The 19,336-nt window shown below is 39.3% G+C and overlaps 27 non-coding genes across 27 annotated transcripts; all 27 read right to left on the reverse strand.

The window, feature by feature from the left end:
• Positions 1-32: 32 nt before the first annotated feature.
• Positions 33-105, reverse strand: trnar-ucg (transfer RNA arginine (anticodon UCG)). The gene has a single exon. It is a non-coding gene; the product is annotated as a tRNA-Arg (tRNA).
• A 286-nt stretch (positions 106-391) lies between these two features.
• On the reverse strand, positions 392-464 carry trnar-ucg (transfer RNA arginine (anticodon UCG)). Its single transcript has one exon. It is a non-coding gene; the product is annotated as a tRNA-Arg (tRNA).
• Positions 465-1,111: 647 nt separating this feature from the next.
• trnar-ucg (transfer RNA arginine (anticodon UCG)) lies at positions 1,112-1,184 on the reverse strand. The gene has a single exon. It is a non-coding gene; the product is annotated as a tRNA-Arg (tRNA).
• Positions 1,185-1,470: 286 nt separating this feature from the next.
• Positions 1,471-1,543, reverse strand: trnar-ucg (transfer RNA arginine (anticodon UCG)). Its single transcript has one exon. It is a non-coding gene; the product is annotated as a tRNA-Arg (tRNA).
• Positions 1,544-1,829: 286 nt separating this feature from the next.
• On the reverse strand, positions 1,830-1,902 carry trnar-ucg (transfer RNA arginine (anticodon UCG)). Its single transcript has one exon. It is a non-coding gene; the product is annotated as a tRNA-Arg (tRNA).
• A 286-nt stretch (positions 1,903-2,188) lies between these two features.
• Positions 2,189-2,261, reverse strand: trnar-ucg (transfer RNA arginine (anticodon UCG)). Its single transcript has one exon. It is a non-coding gene; the product is annotated as a tRNA-Arg (tRNA).
• A 1,283-nt stretch (positions 2,262-3,544) lies between these two features.
• On the reverse strand, positions 3,545-3,617 carry trnar-ucg (transfer RNA arginine (anticodon UCG)). Its single transcript has one exon. It is a non-coding gene; the product is annotated as a tRNA-Arg (tRNA).
• Positions 3,618-3,904: 287 nt separating this feature from the next.
• On the reverse strand, positions 3,905-3,977 carry trnar-ucg (transfer RNA arginine (anticodon UCG)). The gene has a single exon. It is a non-coding gene; the product is annotated as a tRNA-Arg (tRNA).
• Positions 3,978-4,264: 287 nt separating this feature from the next.
• On the reverse strand, positions 4,265-4,337 carry trnar-ucg (transfer RNA arginine (anticodon UCG)). The gene has a single exon. It is a non-coding gene; the product is annotated as a tRNA-Arg (tRNA).
• A 563-nt stretch (positions 4,338-4,900) lies between these two features.
• On the reverse strand, positions 4,901-4,973 carry trnar-ucg (transfer RNA arginine (anticodon UCG)). The gene has a single exon. It is a non-coding gene; the product is annotated as a tRNA-Arg (tRNA).
• A 286-nt stretch (positions 4,974-5,259) lies between these two features.
• trnar-ucg (transfer RNA arginine (anticodon UCG)) lies at positions 5,260-5,332 on the reverse strand. Its single transcript has one exon. It is a non-coding gene; the product is annotated as a tRNA-Arg (tRNA).
• A 286-nt stretch (positions 5,333-5,618) lies between these two features.
• Positions 5,619-5,691, reverse strand: trnar-ucg (transfer RNA arginine (anticodon UCG)). The gene has a single exon. It is a non-coding gene; the product is annotated as a tRNA-Arg (tRNA).
• Positions 5,692-5,977: 286 nt separating this feature from the next.
• Positions 5,978-6,050, reverse strand: trnar-ucg (transfer RNA arginine (anticodon UCG)). The gene has a single exon. It is a non-coding gene; the product is annotated as a tRNA-Arg (tRNA).
• A 1,283-nt stretch (positions 6,051-7,333) lies between these two features.
• trnar-ucg (transfer RNA arginine (anticodon UCG)) lies at positions 7,334-7,406 on the reverse strand. Its single transcript has one exon. It is a non-coding gene; the product is annotated as a tRNA-Arg (tRNA).
• Positions 7,407-7,692: 286 nt separating this feature from the next.
• On the reverse strand, positions 7,693-7,765 carry trnar-ucg (transfer RNA arginine (anticodon UCG)). Its single transcript has one exon. It is a non-coding gene; the product is annotated as a tRNA-Arg (tRNA).
• A 1,644-nt stretch (positions 7,766-9,409) lies between these two features.
• trnar-ucg (transfer RNA arginine (anticodon UCG)) lies at positions 9,410-9,482 on the reverse strand. Its single transcript has one exon. It is a non-coding gene; the product is annotated as a tRNA-Arg (tRNA).
• A 286-nt stretch (positions 9,483-9,768) lies between these two features.
• trnar-ucg (transfer RNA arginine (anticodon UCG)) lies at positions 9,769-9,841 on the reverse strand. Its single transcript has one exon. It is a non-coding gene; the product is annotated as a tRNA-Arg (tRNA).
• A 1,643-nt stretch (positions 9,842-11,484) lies between these two features.
• Positions 11,485-11,557, reverse strand: trnar-ucg (transfer RNA arginine (anticodon UCG)). Its single transcript has one exon. It is a non-coding gene; the product is annotated as a tRNA-Arg (tRNA).
• Positions 11,558-12,481: 924 nt separating this feature from the next.
• trnar-ucg (transfer RNA arginine (anticodon UCG)) lies at positions 12,482-12,554 on the reverse strand. Its single transcript has one exon. It is a non-coding gene; the product is annotated as a tRNA-Arg (tRNA).
• A 647-nt stretch (positions 12,555-13,201) lies between these two features.
• On the reverse strand, positions 13,202-13,274 carry trnar-ucg (transfer RNA arginine (anticodon UCG)). The gene has a single exon. It is a non-coding gene; the product is annotated as a tRNA-Arg (tRNA).
• A 1,642-nt stretch (positions 13,275-14,916) lies between these two features.
• On the reverse strand, positions 14,917-14,989 carry trnar-ucg (transfer RNA arginine (anticodon UCG)). Its single transcript has one exon. It is a non-coding gene; the product is annotated as a tRNA-Arg (tRNA).
• Positions 14,990-15,275: 286 nt separating this feature from the next.
• Positions 15,276-15,348, reverse strand: trnar-ucg (transfer RNA arginine (anticodon UCG)). The gene has a single exon. It is a non-coding gene; the product is annotated as a tRNA-Arg (tRNA).
• A 647-nt stretch (positions 15,349-15,995) lies between these two features.
• On the reverse strand, positions 15,996-16,068 carry trnar-ucg (transfer RNA arginine (anticodon UCG)). The gene has a single exon. It is a non-coding gene; the product is annotated as a tRNA-Arg (tRNA).
• A 286-nt stretch (positions 16,069-16,354) lies between these two features.
• Positions 16,355-16,427, reverse strand: trnar-ucg (transfer RNA arginine (anticodon UCG)). The gene has a single exon. It is a non-coding gene; the product is annotated as a tRNA-Arg (tRNA).
• A 286-nt stretch (positions 16,428-16,713) lies between these two features.
• trnar-ucg (transfer RNA arginine (anticodon UCG)) lies at positions 16,714-16,786 on the reverse strand. The gene has a single exon. It is a non-coding gene; the product is annotated as a tRNA-Arg (tRNA).
• A 286-nt stretch (positions 16,787-17,072) lies between these two features.
• trnar-ucg (transfer RNA arginine (anticodon UCG)) lies at positions 17,073-17,145 on the reverse strand. Its single transcript has one exon. It is a non-coding gene; the product is annotated as a tRNA-Arg (tRNA).
• A 1,283-nt stretch (positions 17,146-18,428) lies between these two features.
• trnastop-uca (transfer RNA opal suppressor (anticodon UCA)) lies at positions 18,429-18,501 on the reverse strand. Its single transcript has one exon. It is a non-coding gene; the product is annotated as a tRNA-Sec (tRNA).
• Between the last annotated feature and the right edge of the window lie 835 nt (positions 18,502-19,336).

Below are 19,336 nucleotides of genomic sequence, written 5' to 3' on the forward strand. Positions count from 1 at the left end.
ATGTTCAAATTAGCTAAGCTAATGAAATTAAACGACCACGAAGGGACTCGAACCCTCAATCTTCTGATTCGAAGTCAGACGCCTTATCCATTAGGCCACGCAGTCTATGTGATATCTCCCTATTTGACATCATACAGACTTTGCTATGCCACAGTAGACATCAAAGTTGTAAACCTGTCTGAATGAGGAAAGCTAGTGATATTTAACAAGTAAGAAGAGACCTTTTCCCTCAATCTTGCGATGCCGAATCAGACACAATATTTCTCAGGCCTTTCAGTCTTAGATTATAAAAGTTGAACAACAGTGTCCAAGCTTTTCAAAGCAATGAGACCAATGCCTTATTTCGGGAATTTGCAAACATGTTCAAATTAGCTAAGCTAATGAAATTAAACGACCACGAAGGGACTCGAACCCTCAATCTTCTGATTCGAAGTCAGACGCCTTATCCATTAGGCCACGCAGTCTATGCGATAACTCCCTATTTGACATCATACAGACTTTGCTATGCCACAGTAGACATCAAAGTTGTGAACCTGTCCGAATGAGGAAAGCTAGTGATATTTAACAAGTAAGAAGAGACCTTTTCCCTCAATCTTGCGATGCCGAATCAGACACAATATTTCTCAGGCCTTTCAGTCTTAGATTATAAGAGTTGAACAACAGTGTCCAAGCTTTTCAAAGCAATGAGACCAATGCCTTATTTCGGGAATTTGCAAACATGTTCAAATTAGCTTAGCTAATGAAATTAAACGACCACGAAGGGACTTGAACCCTCAATCTTCTGGTTCGAAGTCAGACGCCTTATCCATTAGGCATCACAGTCTATGTGATACATCCCTATTTGACATCATACAGACTTTGAAATATGCCACAGTAGACATCAAAGTTGTAAACCTGTCCGAATGAGGAAAGCTAGTGATATTTAACAAGTAAGAAGAGACCTTTTCCCTCAATCTTGCGATGCCGAATCAGACACAATATTTCTCAGGCCTTTCAGTCTTAGATTATAAAAGTTGAACAACAGTGTCCAAGCTTTTCAAAGCAATGAGACCAATGCCTTATTTCGGGAATTTGCAAACATGTTCAAATTAGCTAAGCTAATGAAATTAAACGACCACGAAGGGACTCGAACCCTCAATCTTCTGATTCGAAGTCAGACGCCTTATCCATTAGGCCACGCAGTCTATGTGATATCTCCCTATTTGACATCATACAGACTTTGCTATGCCACAGTAGACATCAAAGTTGTAAACCTGTCTGAATGAGGAAAGCTAGTGATATTTAACAAGTAAGAAGAGACCTTTTCCCTCAATCTTGCGATGCCGAATCAGACACAATATTTCTCAGGCCTTTCAGTCTTAGATTATAAAAGTTGAACAACAGTGTCCAAGCTTTTCAAAGCAATGAGACCAATGCCTTATTTCGGGAATTTGCAAACATGTTCAAATTAGCTAAGCTAATGAAATTAAACGACCACGAAGGGACTCGAACCCTCAATCTTCTGATTCGAAGTCAGACGCCTTATCCATTAGGCCACGCAGTCTATGCGATAACTCCCTATTTGACATCATACAGACTTTGCTATGCCACAGTAGACATCAAAGTTGTGAACCTGTCCGAATGAGGAAAGCTAGTGATATTTAACAAGTAAGAAGAGACCTTTTCCCTCAATCTTGCGATGCCGAATCAGACACAATATTTCTCAGGCCTTTCAGTCTTAGATTATAAAAGTTGAACAACAGTGTCCAAGCTTTTCAAAGGAATGAGACCAATGCCTTATTTCGGGAATTTGCAAACATGTTCAAATTAGCTGAGCTAATGAAATTAAACGACCACGAAGGGACTCGAACCCTCAATCTTCTGATTCGAAGTCAGACGCCTTATCCATTAGGCCACGCAGTCTATGTGATACATTCCTATTTGACATCATACAGACTTTGCTATGCCACAGTAGACATCAAAGTTGTGAACCTGTCCGAATGAGGAAAGCTAGTGATATTTAACAAGTAAGAAGAGACCTTTTCCCTCAATCTTGCGATGCCGAATCAGACACAATATTTCTCAGGCCTTTCAGTCTTAGATTATAAAAGTTGAACAACAGTGTCCAAGCTTTTCAAAGGAATGAGACCAATGCCTTATTTCGGGAATTTGCAAACATGTTCAAATTAGCTGAGCTAATGAAATTAAACGACCACGAAGGGACTCGAACCCTCAATCTTCTGATTCGAAGTCAGACGCCTTATCCATTAGGCCACGCAGTCTATGTGATACATTCCTATTTGACATCATACAGACTTTGCTATGCCACAGTAGACATCAAAGTTGTGAACCTGTCCGAATGAGGAAAGCTAGTGATTTTTAACAAGTACAAAGATACTCTTTCCTTCAATCTTGTGATGCATATTCAGACACAATAATTCTCAGGCCTTGCAGTCTTAGATTATTAAAGTTGAACAACAATGTCCAAGCTTTTCAAAGCAACAAGACCAATGCCTTATTTAGGGAAATTGCAAACATGTACGAATTAGCTGAGCTAATGAAATTAAATGACCCTATTTGACATCATACAGACTTTGCTATGCCACAGTAGACATCAAAGTTGTGAACCTGTCCGAATGAGGAAAGCTAGTGATATTTAACAAGTAAGAAGAGACCTTTTCCCTCAATCTTGCGATGCCGAATCAGACACAATATTTCTCAGGTCTTTCAGTCTTAGATTATAAGAGTTGAACAACAGTGTCCAAGCTTTTCAAAGCAATGAGACCAATGCCTTATTTCGGGAATTTGCAAACATGTTCAAATTAGCTTAGCTAATGAAATTAAACGACCACGAAGGGACTCGAACCCTCAATCTTCTGGTTCGAAGTCAGACGCCTTATCCATTAGGCATCGCAGTCTATGTGATACATCCCTATTTGACATCATACAGACTTTGAAATATGCCACAGTAGACATCAAAGTTGTAAACCTGTCCGAATGAGGAAAGCTAATGATATTTAACAAGTAAGAAGAGACCTTTTCCCTCAATCTTGCGATGCCGAATCAGACACAATATTTCTCAGGCCTTTCAGTCTTAGATTATAAAAGTTGAACAACAGTGTCCAAGCTTTTCAAAGCAATGAGACCAATGCCTTATTTCGGGAATTTGCAAACAGGTTCAAATTAGCTAAGCTAATGAAATTAAACGACCATGAAGGGACTCGAACCCTCAATCTTCTGATTCGAAGTCAGACGCCTTATCCATTAGGCCACGCAGTCTATCTGATAACTCCCTATTTGACATCATACAGACTTTGCTATGCCACAGTAGACATCAAAGTTGTGAACCTGTCCGAATGAGGAAAGCTAGTGATATTTAACAAGTAAGAAGAGACCTTTTCCCTCAATCTTGCGATGCCGAATCAGACACAATATTTCTCAGGCCTTTCAGTCTTAGATTATAAAAGTTGAACAACAGTGTCCAAGCTTTTCAAAGCAATGAGACCAATGCCTTATTTCGGGAATTTGCAAACATGTTCAAATTAGCTAAGCTAATGAAATTAAACGACCACGAAGGGACTCGAACCCTCAATCTTCTGATTCGAAGTCAGACGCCTTATCCATTAGGCCACGCAGTCTATGTGATAACTCCCTATTTGACATCATACAGACTTTGCTATGCCACAGTAGACATCAAAGTTGTGAACCTGTCCGAATGAGGAAAGCTAGTGATATTTAACAAGTAAGAAGAGACCTTTTCCCTCAATCTTGCGATGCCGAATCAGACACAATATTTCTCAGGCCTTTCAGTCTTAGATTATAAAAGTTGCAACAACAGTGTCCAAGCTTTTCAAAGGAATGAGACCAATGCCTTATTTCGGGAATTTGCAAACATGTTCAAATTAGCTGAGCTAATGAAATTAAACGACCACGAAGGGACTCGAACCCTCAATCTTCTGATTCGAAGTCAGACGCCTTATCCATTAGGCCACGCAGTCTATGTGAATACATTCCTATTTGACATCATACAGACTTTGCTATGCCACAGTAGACATCAAAGTTGTGAACCTGTCCGAATGAGGAAAGCTAGTGATATTTAACAAGTAAGAAGAGACCTTTTCCCTCAATCTTGCGATGCCGAATCAGACACAATATTTCTCAGGCCTTTCAGTCTTAGATTATAAAAGTTCAACAACAGTGTCCAAGCTTTTCAAAGGAATGAGACCAATGCCTTATTTCGGGAATTTGCAAACATGTTCAAATTAGCTGAGCTAATGAAATTAAACGACCACGAAGGGACTCGAACCCTTCATCTTCTGATTCGAAGTCAGACGCCTTATCCATTAGGCCACGCAGTCTATGTGATACATTCCTATTTGACATCATACAGACTTTGCTATGCCACAGTAGACATCAAAGTTGTGAACCTGTCCGAATGAGGAAAGCTAGTGATTTTTAACAAGTACAAAGATACTCTTTCCTTCAATCTTGTGATGCATATTCAGACACAATAATTCTCAGGCCTTGCAGTCTTAGATTATTAAAGTTGAACAACAATGTCCAAGCTTTTCAAAGCAACAAGACCAATGCCTTATTTAGGGAAATTGCAAACATGTACGAATTAGCTGAGCTAATGAAATTAAATGACCCTATTTGACATCATACAGACTTTGCTATGCCACAGTAGACATCAAAGTTGTGAACCTGTCCGAATGAGGAAAGCTAGTGATATTTAACAAGTAAGAAGAGACCTTTTCCCTCAATCTTGCGATGCCGAATCAGACACAATATTTCTCCGGCCTTTCAGTCTTAGATTATAAAAGTTGAACAACAGTGTCCAAGCTTTTCAAAGCAATGAGACCAATGCCTTATTTCGGGAATTTGCAAACATGTTCAAATTAGCTAAGCTAATGAAATTAAACGACCACGAAGGGACTCGAACCCTCAATCTTCTGATTCGAAGTCAGACGCCTTATCCATTAGGCCACGCAGTCTATGTGATAACTCCCTATTTGACATCATACAGACTTTGCTATGCCACAGTAGACATCAAAGTTGTAAACCTGTCTGAATGAGGAAAGCTAGTGATATTTAACAAGTAAGAAGAGACCTTTTCCCTCAATCTTGCGATGCCGAATCAGACACAATATTTCTCAGGCCTTTCAGTCTTAGATTATAAAAGTTGAACAACAGTGTCCAAGCTTTTCAAAGCAATGAGACCAATGCCTTATTTCGGGAATTTGCAAACATGTTCAAATTAGCTAAGCTAATGAAATTAAACGACCACGAAGGGACTCGAACCCTCAATCTTCTGATTCGAAGTCAGACGCCTTATCCATTAGGCCACGCAGTCTATGCGATAACTCCCTATTTGACATCATACAGACTTTGCTATGCCACAGTAGACATCAAAGTTGTGAACCTGTCCGAATGAGGAAAGCTAGTGATATTTAACAAGTAAGAAGAGACCTTTTCCCTCAATCTTGCGATGCCGAATCAGACACAATATTTCTCAGGCCTTTCAGTCTTAGATTATAAAAGTTGAACAACAGTGTCCAAGCTTTTCAAAGGAATGAGACCAATGCCTTATTTCGGGAATTTGCAAACATGTTCAAATTAGCTGAGCTAATGAAATTAAACGACCACGAAGGGACTCGAACCCTCAATCTTCTGATTCGAAGTCAGACGCCTTATCCATTAGGCCACGCAGTCTATGTGATACATTCCTATTTGACATCATACAGACTTTGCTATGCCACAGTAGACATCAAAGTTGTGAACCTGTCCGAATGAGGAAAGCTAGTGATATTTAACAAGTAAGAAGAGACCTTTTCCCTCAATCTTGCGATGCCGAATCAGACACAATATTTCTCAGGCCTTTCAGTCTTAGATTATAAAAGTTCAACAACAGTGTCCAAGCTTTTCAAAGGAATGAGACCAATGCCTTATTTCGGGAATTTGCAAACATGTTCAAATTAGCTGAGCTAATGAAATTAAACGACCACGAAGGGACTCGAACCCTCAATCTTCTGATTCGAAGTCAGACGCCTTATCCATTAGGCCACGCAGTCTATGTGATACATTCATATTTGACATCATACAGACTTTGCTATGCCACAGTAGACATCAAAGTTGTGAACCTGTCCGAATGAGGAAAGCTAGTGATTTTTAACAAGTACAAAGATACTCTTTCCTTCAATCTTGTGATGCATATTCAGACACAATAATTCTCAGGCCTTGCAGTCTTAGATTATTAAAGTTGAACAACAATGTCCAAGCTTTTCAAAGCAACAAGACCAATGCCTTATTTAGGGAAATTGCAAACATGTACGAATTAGCTGAGCTAATGAAATTAAATGACCCTATTTGACATCATACAGACTTTGCTATGCCACAGTAGACATCAAAGTTGTGAACCTGTCCGAATGAGGAAAGCTAGTGATATTTAACAAGTAAGAAGAGACCTTTTCCCTCAATCTTGCGATGCCGAATCAGACACAATATTTCTCAGGCCTTTCAGTCTTAGATTATAAGAGTTGAACAACAGTGTCCAAGCTTTTCAAAGCAATGAGACCAATGCCTTATTTCGGGAATTTGCAAACATGTTCAAATTAGCTTAGCTAATGAAATTAAACGACCACGAAGGGACTCGAACCCTCAATCTTCTGGTTCGAAGTCAGACGCCTTATCCATTAGGCATCGCAGTCTATGTGATACATCCCTATTTGACATCATACAGACTTTGAAATATGCCACAGTAGACATCAAAGTTGTAAACCTGTCCGAATGAGGAAAGCTAATGATATTTAACAAGTAAGAAGAGACCTTTTCCCTCAATCTTGCGATGCCGAATCAGACACAATATTTCTCAGGCCTTTCAGTCTTAGATTATAAAAGTTGAACAACAGTGTCCAAGCTTTTCAAAGCAATGAGACCAATGCCTTATTTCGGGAATTTGCAAACAGGTTCAAATTAGCTAAGCTAATGAAATTAAACGACCATGAAGGGACTCGAACCCTCAATCTTCTGATTCGAAGTCAGACGCCTTATCCATTAGGCCACGCAGTCTATCTGATAACTCCCTATTTGACATCATACAGACTTTGCTATGCCACAGTAGACATCAAAGTTGTGAACCTGTCCGAATGAGGAAAGCTAGTGATATTTAACAAGTAAGAAGAGACCTTTTCCCTCAATCTTGCGATGCCGAATCAGACACAATATTTCTCAGGCCTTTCAGTCTTAGATTATAAAAGTTGAACAACAGTGTCCAAGCTTTTCAAAGGAATGAGACCAATGCCTTATTTCGGGAATTTGCAAACATGTTCAAATTAGCTGAGCTAATGAAATTAAACGACCACGAAGGGACTCGAACCCTCAATCTTCTGATTCGAAGTCAGACGCCTTATCCATTAGGCCACGCAGTCTATGTGATACATTCCTATTTGACATCATACAGACTTTGCTATGCCACAGTAGACATCAAAGTTGTGAACCTGTCCGAATGAGGAAAGCTAGTGATATTTAACAAGTAAGAAGAGACCTTTTCCCTCAATCTTGCGATGCCGAATCAGACACAATATTTCTCAGGCCTTTCAGTCTTAGATTATAAAAGTTCAACAACAGTGTCCAAGCTTTTCAAAGGAATGAGACCAATGCCTTATTTCGGGAATTTGCAAACATGTTCAAATTAGCTGAGCTAATGAAATTAAACGACCACGAAGGGACTCGAACCCTCAATCTTCTGATTCGAAGTCAGACGCCTTATCCATTAGGCCACGCAGTCTATGTGATACATTCCTATTTGACATCATACAGACTTTGCTATGCCACAGTAGACATCAAAGTTGTGAACCTGTCCGAATGAGGAAAGCTAGTGATTTTTAACAAGTACAAAGATACTCTTTCCTTCAATCTTGTGATGCATATTCAGACACAATAATTCTCAGGCCTTGCAGTCTTAGATTATTAAAGTTGAACAACAATGTCCAAGCTTTTCAAAGCAACAAGACCAATGCCTTATTTAGGGAAATTGCAAACATGTACGAATTAGCTGAGCTAATGAAATTAAATGACCCTATTTGACATCATACAGACTTTGCTATGCCACAGTAGACATCAAAGTTGTGAACCTGTCCGAATGAGGAAAGCTAGTGATATTTAACAAGTAAGAAGAGACCTTTTCCCTCAATCTTGCGATGCCGAATCAGACACAATATTTCTCAGGCCTTTCAGTCTTAGATTATAAGAGTTGAACAACAGTGTCCAAGCTTTTCAAAGCAATGAGACCAATGCCTTATTTCGGGAATTTGCAAACATGTTCAAATTAGCTTAGCTAATGAAATTAAACGACCACGAAGGGACTCGAACCCTCAATCTTCTGGTTCGAAGTCAGACGCCTTATCCATTAGGCATCGCAGTCTATGTGATACATCCCTATTTGACATCATACAGACTTTGAAATATGCCACAGTAGACATCAAAGTTGTAAACCTGTCCGAATGAGGAAAGCTAATGATATTTAACAAGTAAGAAGAGACCTTTTCCCTCAATCTTGCGATGCCGAATCAGACACAATATTTCTCAGGCCTTTCAGTCTTAGATTATAAAAGTTGGAACAACAGTGTCCAAGCTTTTCAAAGCAATGAGACCAATGCCTTATTTCGGGAATTTGCAAACAGGTTCAAATTAGCTAAGCTAATGAAATTAAACGACCATGAAGGGACTCGAACCCTCAATTTCTGATTCGAAGTCAGACGCCTTATCCATTAGGCCACGCAGTCTATCTGATAACTCCCTATTTGACATCATACAGACTTTGCTATGCCACAGTAGACATCAAAGTTGTGAACCTGTCCGAATGAGGAAAGCTAGTGATATTTAACAAGTAAGAAGAGACCTTTTCCCTCAATCTTGCGATGCCGAATTAGACACAATATTTCTCAGGCCTTTCAGTCTTAGATTATAAAAGTTGAAGAACAGTGTCCAAGCTTTTCAAAGCAATGAGACCAATGCCTTATTTCGGGAATTTGCAAACATGTTCAAATTAGCTTAGCTAATGAAATTAAACGACCACGAAGGGACTCAAACCCTCAATCTTCTGGTTCGAAGTCAGACGCCTTATCCATTAGGCATCGCAGTCTATGTGATACATCCCTATTTGACATCATACAGACTTTGAAATATGCCACAGTAGACATCAAAGTTGTGAACCTGTCCGAATGAGGAAAGCTAGTGATATTTAACAAGTAAGAAGAGACCTTTTCCCTCAATCTTGCGATGCCGAATCAGACACAATATTTCTCAGGCCTTTCAGTCTTAGATTATAAAAGTTGAACAACAGTGTCCAAGCATTTCAAAGCAATGAGACCAATGCCTTATTTCGGGAATTTGTAAACATGTTCAAATTAGCTGAGCTAATGAAATTAAACGACCACGAAGGGACTCGAACCCTCAATCTTCTGATTCGAAGTCAGACGCCTTATCCATTAGGCCACGCAGTCTATGTGATAACTCCCTATTTGACATCATACAGACTTTGCTATGCCACAGTAGACATCAAAGTTGTGAACCTGTCCGAATGAGGAAAGCTAGTGATATTTAACAAGTAAGAAGAGACCTTTTCCCTCAATCTTGCGATGCCGAATCAGACACAATATTTCTCAGGCCTTTCAGTCTTAGATTATAAAAGTTCAACAACAGTGTCCAAGCTTTTCAAAGGAATGAGACCAATGCCTTATTTCGGGAATTTGCAAACATGTTCAAATTAGCTGAGCTAATGAAATTAAACGACCACGAAGGGACTCGAACCCTCAATCTTCTGATTCGAAGTCAGACGCCTTATCCATTAGGCCACGCAGTCTATGTGATACATTCCTATTTGACATCATACAGACTTTGCTATGCCACAGTAGACATCAAAGTTGTGAACCTGTCCGAATGAGGAAAGCTAGTGATTTTTAACAAGTACAAAGATACTCTTTCCTTCAATCTTGTGATGCATATTCAGACACAATAATTCTCAGGCCTTGCAGTCTTAGATTATTAAAGTTGAACAACAATGTCCAAGCTTTTCAAAGCAACAAGACCAATGCCTTATTTAGGGAAATTGCAAACATGTACGAATTAGCTGAGCTAATGAAATTAAATGACCCTATTTGACATCATACAGACTTTGCTATGCCACAGTAGACATCAAAGTTGTGAACCTGTCCGAATGAGGAAAGCTAGTGATATTTAACAAGTAAGAAGAGACCTTTTCCCTCAATCTTGCGATGCCGAATCAGACACAATATTTCTCAGGCCTTTCAGTCTTAGATTATAAGAGTTGAACAACAGTGTCCAAGCTTTTCAAAGCAATGAGACCAATGCCTTATTTCGGGAATTTGCAAACATGTTCAAATTAGCTTAGCTAATGAAATTAAACGACCACGAAGGGACTCGAACCCTCAATCTTCTGGTTCGAAGTCAGACGCCTTATCCATTAGGCATCGCAGTCTATGTGATACATCCCTATTTGACATCATACAGACTTTGAAATATGCCACAGTAGACATCAAAGTTGTAAACCTGTCCGAATGAGGAAAGCTAATGATATTTAACAAGTAAGAAGAGACCTTTTCCCTCAATCTTGCGATGCCGAATCAGACACAATATTTCTCAGGCCTTTCAGTCTTAGATTATAAAAGTTGAACAACAGTGTCCAAGCTTTTCAAAGCAATGAGACCAATGCCTTATTTCGGGAATTTGCAAACAGGTTCAAATTAGCTAAGCTAATGAAATTAAACGACCATGAAGGGACTCGAACCCTCAATCTTCTGATTCGAAGTCAGACGCCTTATCCATTAGGCCACGCAGTCTATCTGATAACTCCCTATTTGACATCATACAGACTTTGCTATGCCACAGTAGACATCAAAGTTGTGAACCTGTCCGAATGAGGAAAGCTAGTGATATTTAACAAGTAAGAAGAGACCTTTTCCCTCAATCTTGCGATGCCGAATCAGACACAATATTTCTCAGGCCTTTCAGTCTTAGATTATAAAAGTTGAAGAACAGTGTCCAAGCTTTTCAAAGCAATGAGACCAATGCCTTATTTCGGGAATTTGCAAACATGTTCAAATTAGCTTAGCTAATGAAATTAAACGACCACGAAGGGACTCAAACCCTCAATCTTCTGGTTCGAAGTCAGACGCCTTATCCATTAGGCATCGCAGTCTATGTGATACATCCCTATTTGACATCATACAGACTTTGAATATGCCACAGTAGACATCAAAGTTGTGAACCTGTCCGAATGAGGAAAGCTAGTGATATTTAACAAGTAAGAAGAGACCTTTTCCCTCAATCTTGCGATGCCGAATCAGACACAATATTTCTCAGGCCTTTCAGTCTTAGATTATAAAAGTTGAACAACAGTGTCCAAGCTTTTCAAAGGAATGAGACCAATGCCTTATTTCGGGAATTTGCAAACATGTTCAAATTAGCTGAGCTAATGAAATTAAACGACCACGAAGGGACTCGAACCCTCAATCTTCTGATTCGAAGTCAGACGCCTTATCCATTAGGCCACGCAGTCTATGTGATACATTCCTATTTGACATCATACAGACTTTGCTATGCCACAGTAGACATCAAAGTTGTGAACCTGTCCGAATGAGGAAAGCTAGTGATTTTTAACAAGTACAAAGATACTCTTTCCTTCAATCTTGTGATGCATATTCAGACACAATAATTCTCAGGCCTTGCAGTCTTAGATTATTAAAGTTGAACAACAATGTCCAAGCTTTTCAAAGCAACAAGACCAATGCCTTATTTAGGGAAATTGCAAACATGTACGAATTAGCTGAGCTAATGAAATTAAATGACCCTATTTGACATCATACAGACTTTGCTATGCCACAGTAGACATCAAAGTTGTGAACCTGTCCGAATGAGGAAAGCTAGTGATATTTAACAAGTAAGAAGAGACCTTTTCCCTCAATCTTGCGATGCCGAATCAGACACAATATTTCTCAGGCCTTTCAGTCTTAGATTATAAGAGTTGAACAACAGTGTCCAAGCTTTTCAAAGCAATGAGACCAATGCCTTATTTCGGGAATTTGCAAACATGTTCAAATTAGCTTAGCTAATGAAATTAAACGACCACGAAGGGACTCGAACCCTCAATCTTCTGGTTCGAAGTCAGACGCCTTATCCATTAGGCATCGCAGTCTATGTGATACATCCCTATTTGACATCATACAGACTTTGAAATATGCCACAGTAGACATCAAAGTTGTAAACCTGTCTGAATGAGGAAAGCTAGTGATATTTAACAAGTAAGAAGAGACCTTTTCCCTCAATCTTGCGATGCCGAATCAGACACAATATTTCTCAGGCCTTTCAGTCTTAGATTATAAAAGTTGAACAACAGTGTCCAAGCTTTTCAAAGCAATGAGACCAATGCCTTATTTCGGGAATTTGCAAACATGTTCAAATTAGCTAAGCTAATGAAATTAAACGACCACGAAGGGACTCGAACCCTCAATCTTCTGATTCGAAGTCAGACGCCTTATCCATTAGGCCACGCAGTCTATGTGATAACTCCCTATTTGACATCATACAGACTTTGCTATGCCACAGTAGACATCAAAGTTGTGAACCTGTCCGAATGAGGAAAGCTAGTGATATTTAACAAGTAAGAAGAGACCTTTTCCCTCAATCTTGCGATGCCGAATCAGACACAATATTTCTCAGGCCTTTCAGTCTTAGATTATAAGAGTTGAACAACAGTGTCCAAGCTTTTCAAAGCAATGAGACCAATGCCTTATTTCGGGAATTTGCAAACATGTTCAAATTAGCTTAGCTAATGAAATTAAACGACCACGAAGGGACTCGAACCCTCAATCTTCTGGTTCGAAGTCAGACGCCTTATCCATTAGGCATCGCAGTCTATGTGATACATCCCTATTTGACATCATACAGACTTTGAAATATGCCACAGTAGACATCAAAGTTGTAAACCTGTCTGAATGAGGAAAGCTAGTGATATTTAACAAGTAAGAAGAGACCTTTTCCCTCAATCTTGCGATGCCGAATCAGACACAATATTTCTCAGGCCTTTCAGTCTTAGATTATAAAAGTTGAACAACAGTGTCCAAGCTTTTCAAAGCAATGAGACCAATGCCTTATTTCGGGAATTTGCAAACATGTTCAAATTAGCTAAGCTAATGAAATTAAACGACCACGAAGGGACTCGAACCCTCAATCTTCTGATTCGAAGTCAGACGCCTTATCCATTAGGCCACGCAGTCTATGCGATAACTCCCTATTTGACATCATACAGACTTTGCTATGCCACAGTAGACATCAAAGTTGTGAACCTGTCCGAATGAGGAAAGCTAGTGATATTTAACAAGTAAGAAGAGACCTTTTCCCTCAATCTTGCGATGCCGAATCAGACACAATATTTCTCAGGCCTTTCAGTCTTAGATTATAAAAGTTGAACAACAGTGTCCAAGCTTTTCAAAGGAATGAGACCAATGCCTTATTTCGGGAATTTGCAAACATGTTCAAATTAGCTGAGCTAATGAAATTAAACGATCACGAAGGGACTCGAACCCTCAATCTTCTGATTCGAAGTCAGACGCCTTATCCATTAGGCCACGCAGTCTATGTGATACATTCCTATTTGACATCATACAGACTTTGCTATGCCACAGTAGACATCAAAGTTGTGAACCTGTCCGAATGAGGAAAGCTAGTGATTTTTAACAAGTACAAAGATACTCTTTCCTTCAATCTTGTGATGCATATTCAGACACAATAATTCTCAGGCCTTGCAGTCTTAGATTATTAAAGTTGAACAACAATGTCCAAGCTTTTCAAAGCAACAAGACCAATGCCTTATTTAGGGAAATTGCAAACATGTACGAATTAGCTGAGCTAATGAAATTAAATGACCCTATTTGACATCATACAGACTTTGCTATGCCACAGTAGACATCAAAGTTGTGAACCTGTCCGAATGAGGAAAGCTAGTGATATTTAACAAGTAAGAAGAGACCTTTTCCCTCAATCTTGCGATGCCGAATCAGACACAATATTTCTCAGGCCTTTCAGTCTTAGATTATAAGAGTTGAACAACAGTGTCCAAGCTTTTCAAAGCAATGAGACCAATGCCTTATTTCGGGAATTTGCAAACATGTTCAAATTAGCTTAGCTAATGAAATTAAACGACCACGAAGGGACTCGAACCCTCAATCTTCTGGTTCGAAGTCAGACGCCTTATCCATTAGGCATCGCAGTCTATGTGATACATCCCTATTTGACATCATACAGACTTTGAAATATGCCACAGTAGACATCAAAGTTGTAAACCTGTCCGAATGAGGAAAGCTAATGATATTTAACAAGTAAGAAGAGACCTTTTCCCTCAATCTTGCGATGCCGAATCAGACACAATATTTCTCAGGCCTTTCAGTCTTAGATTATAAAAGTTGAACAACAGTGTCCAAGCTTTTCAAAGCAATGAGACCAATGCCTTATTTCGGGAATTTGCAAACAGGTTCAAATTAGCTAAGCTAATGAAATTAAGCGACCATGAAGGGACTCGAACCCTCAATCTTCTGATTCGAAGTCAGACGCCTTATCCATTAGGCCACGCAGTCTATCTGATAACTCCCTATTTGACATCATACAGACTTTGCTATGCCACAGTAGACATCAAAGTTGTGAACCTGTCCGAATGAGGAAAGCTAGTGATATTTAACAAGTAAGAAGAGACCTTTTCCCTCAATCTTGCGATGCCGAATCAGACACAATATTTCTCAGGCCTTTCAGTCTTAGATTATAAAAGTTGAACAACAGTGTCCAAGCTTTTCAAAGCAATGAGACCAATGCCTTATTTCGGGAATTTGCAAACATGTTCAAATTAGCTAAGCTAATGAAATTAAACGACCACGAAGGGACTCGAACCCTCAATCTTCTGATTCGAAGTCAGACGCCTTATCCATTAGGCCACGCAGTCTATGTGATAACTCCCTATTTGACATCATACAGACTTTGCTATGCCACAGTAGACATCAAAGTTGTGAACCTGTCCGAATGAGGAAAGCTAGTGATATTTAACAAGTAAGAAGAGACCTTTTCCCTCAATCTTGCGATGCCGAATCAGACACAATATTTCTCAGGCCTTTCAGTCTTAGATTATAAAAGTTGAACAACAGTGTCCAAGCTTTTCAAAGGAATGAGACCAATGCCTTATTTCGGGAATTTGCAAACATGTTCAAATTAGCTGAGCTAATGAAATTAAACGACCACGAAGGGACTCGAACCCTCAATCTTCTGATTCGAAGTCAGACGCCTTATCCATTAGGCCACGCAGTCTATGTGATACATTCCTATTTGACATCATACAGACTTTGCTATGCCACAGTAGACATCAAAGTTGTGAACCTGTCCGAATGAGGAAAGCTAGTGATATTTAACAAGTAAGAAGAGACCTTTTCCCTCAATCTTGCGATGCCGAATCAGACACAATATTTCTCAGGCCTTTCAGTCTTAGATTATAAGAGTTGAACAACAGTGTCCAAGCTTTTCAAAGCAATGAGACCAATGCCTTATTTCGGGAATTTGCAAACATGTTCAAATTAGCTTAGCTAATGAAATTAAACGACCACGAAGGGACTTGAACCCTCAATCTTCTGGTTTGAAGTCAGACGCCTTATCCATTAGGCATCACAGTCTATGTGATACATCCCTATTTGACATCATACAGACTTTGAAATATGCCACAGTAGACATCAAAGTTGTAAACCTGTCCGAATGAGGAAAGCTAGTGATATTTAACAAGTAAGAAGAGACCTTTTCCCTCAATCTTGCGATGCCGAATCAGACACAATATTTCTCAGGCCTTTCAGTCTTAGATTATAAAAGTTGAACAACAGTGTCCAAGCTTTTCAAAGCAATGAGACCAATGCCTTATTTCGGGAATTTGCAAACATGTTCAAATTAGCTAAGCTAATGAAATTAAACGACCACGAAGGGACTCGAACCCTCAATCTTCTGATTCGAAGTCAGACGCCTTATCCATTAGGCCACGCAGTCTATGTGATAACTCCCTATTTGACATTATACAGACTTTGCTATGCCACAGTAGACATCAAAGTTGTAAACCTGTCTGAATGAGGAAAGCTAGTGATATTTAACAAGTAAGAAGAGACCTTTTCCCTCAATCTTGCGATGCCGAATCAGACACAATATTTCTCAGGCCTTTCAGTCTTAGATTATAAAAGTTCAACAACAGTGTCCAAGCTTTTCAAAGCAATGAGACCAATGCCTTATTTCGGGAATTTGCAAACATGTTCAAATTAGCTAAGCTAATGAAATTAAACGACCACGAAGGGACTCGAACCCTCAATCTTCTGATTCGAAGTCAGACACCTTATCCATTAGGCCACGCAGTCTATGCGATAACTCCCTATTTGACATCATACAGACTTTGCTATGCCACAGTAGACATCAAAGTTGTGAACCTGTCCGAATGAGGAAAGCTAGTGATATTTAACAAGTAAGAAGAGACCTTTTCCCTCAATCTTGCGATGCCGAATCAGACACAATATTTCTCAGGCCTTTCAGTCTTAGATTATAAAAGTTGAACAACAGTGTCCAAGCTTTTCAAAGGAATGAGACCAATGCCTTATTTCGGGAATTTGCAAACATGTTCAAATTAGCTGAGCTAATGAAATTAAACGACCACGAAGGGACTCGAACCCTCAATCTTCTGATTCGAAGTCAGACGCCTTATCCATTAGGCCACGCAGTCTATGTGATACATTCCTATTTGACATCATACAGACTTTGCTATGCCACAGTAGACATCAAAGTTGTGAACCTGTCCGAATGAGGAAAGCTAGTGATATTTAACAAGTAAGAAGAGACCTTTTCCCTCAATCTTGCGATGCCGAATCAGACACAATATTTCTCAGGCCTTTCAGTCTTAGATTATAAAAGTTCAACAACAGTGTCCAAGCTTTTCAAAGGAATGAGACCAATGCCTTATTTCGGGAATTTGCAAACATGTTCAAATTAGCTGAGCTAATGAAATTAAACGACCACGAAGGGACTCGAACCCTCAATCTTCTGATTCGAAGTCAGACGCCTTATCCATTAGGCCACGCAGTCTATGTGATACATTCCTATTTGACATCATACAGACTTTGCTATGCCACAGTAGACATCAAAGTTGTGAACCTGTCCGAATGAGGAAAGCTAGTGATTTTTAACAAGTACAAAGATACTCTTTCCTTCAATCTTGTGATGCATATTCAGACACAATAATTCTCAGGCCTTGCAGTCTTAGATTATTAAAGTTGAACAACAATGTCCAAGCTTTTCAAAGCAACAAGACCAATGCCTTATTTAGGGAAATTGCAAACATGTACGAATTAGCTGAGCTAATGAAATTAAATGACCCTATTTGACATCATACAGACTTTGCTATGCCACAGTAGACATCAAAGTTGTGAACCTGTCCGAATGAGGAAAGCTAGTGATATTTAACAAGTAAGAAGAGACCTTTTCCCTCAATCTTGCGATGCCGAATCAGACACAATATTTCTCAGGCCTTTCAGTCTTAGATTATAAGAGTTGAACAACAGTGTCCAAGCTTTTCAAAGCAATGAGACCAATGCCTTATTTCGGGAATTTGCAAACATGTTCAAATTAGCTTAGCTAATGAAATTAAACGACCACGAAGGGACTCGAACCCTCAATCTTCTGGTTCGAAGTCAGACGCCTTATCCATTAGGCATCGCAGTCTATGTGATACATCCCTATTTGACATCATACAGACTTTGAAATATGCCACAGTAGACATCAAAGTTGTAAACCTGTCCGAATGAGGAAAGCTAATGATATTTAACAAGTAAGAAGAGACCTTTTCCCTCAATCTTGCGATGCCGAATCAGACACAATATTTCTCAGGCCTTTCAGTCTTAGATTATAAAAGTTGAACAACAGTGTCCAAGCTTTTCAAAGCAATGAGACCAATGCCTTATTTCGGGAATTTGCAAACAGGTTCAAATTAGCTAAACTAATGAAATTAAACGACCATGAAGGGACTCGAACCCTCAATCTTCTGATTCGAAGTCAGACGCCTTATCCATTAGGCCACGCAGTCTATCTGATAACTCCCTATTTGACATCATACAGACTTTGCTATGCCACAGTAGACATCAAAGTTGTGAACCTGTCCGAATGAGGAAAGCTAGTGATATTTAACAAGTAAGAAGAGACCTTTTCCCTCAATCTTGCGATGCCGAATCAGACACAATATTTCTCAGGCCTTTCAGTCTTAGATTATAAAAGTTGAACAACAGTGTCCAAGCTTTTCAAAGGAATGAGACCAATGCCTTATTTCGGGAATTTGCAAACATGTTCAAATTAGCTGAGCTAATGAAATTAAACGACCACGAAGGGACTCGAACCCTCAATCTTCTGATTTGAAGTCAGACGCCTTATCCATTAGGCCACGCAGTCTATGTGATACATTCCTATTTGACATCATACAGACTTTGCTATGCCACAGTAGACATCAAAGTTGTGAACCTGTCCGAATGAGGAAAGCTAGTGATTTTTAACAAGTACAAAGATACTCTTTCCTTCAATCTTGTGATGCATATTCAGACACAATAATTCTCAGGCCTTGCAGTCTTAGATTATTAAAGTTGAACAACAATGTCCAAGCTTTTCAAAGCAACAAGACCAATGCCTTATTTAGGGAAATTGCAAACATGTACGAATTAGCTGAGCTAATGAAATTAAATGACCCTATTTGACATCATACAGACTTTGCTATGCCACAGTAGACATCAAAGTTGTGAACCTGTCCGAATGAGGAAAGCTAGTGATATTTAACAAGTAAGAAGAGACCTTTTCCCTCAATCTTGCGATGCCGAATTAGACACAATATTTCTCAGGCCTTTCAGTCTTAGATTATAAAAGTTGAAGAACAGTGTCCAAGCTTTTCAAAGCAATGAGACCAATGCCTTATTTCGGGAATTTGCAAACATGTTCAAATTAGCTTAGCTAATGAAATTAAACGACCACGAAGGGACTCAAACCCTCAATCTTCTGGTTCGAAGTCAGACGCCTTATCCATTAGGCATCGCAGTCTATGTGATACATCCCTATTTGACATCATACAGACTTTGAAATATGCCACAGTAGACATCAAAGTTGTGAACCTGTCCGAATGAGGAAAGCTAGTGATATTTAACAAGTAAGAAGAGACCTTTTCCCTCAATCTTGCGATGCCGAATCAGACACAATATTTCTCAGGCCTTTCAGTCTTAGATTATAAAAGTTGAACAAC

This window comes from Oncorhynchus kisutch, unplaced genomic scaffold (assembly GCF_002021735.2).
Source record: "Oncorhynchus kisutch isolate 150728-3 unplaced genomic scaffold, Okis_V2 scaffold931, whole genome shotgun sequence".
Classification (NCBI taxonomy): domain Eukaryota; kingdom Metazoa; phylum Chordata; class Actinopteri; order Salmoniformes; family Salmonidae; genus Oncorhynchus; species Oncorhynchus kisutch.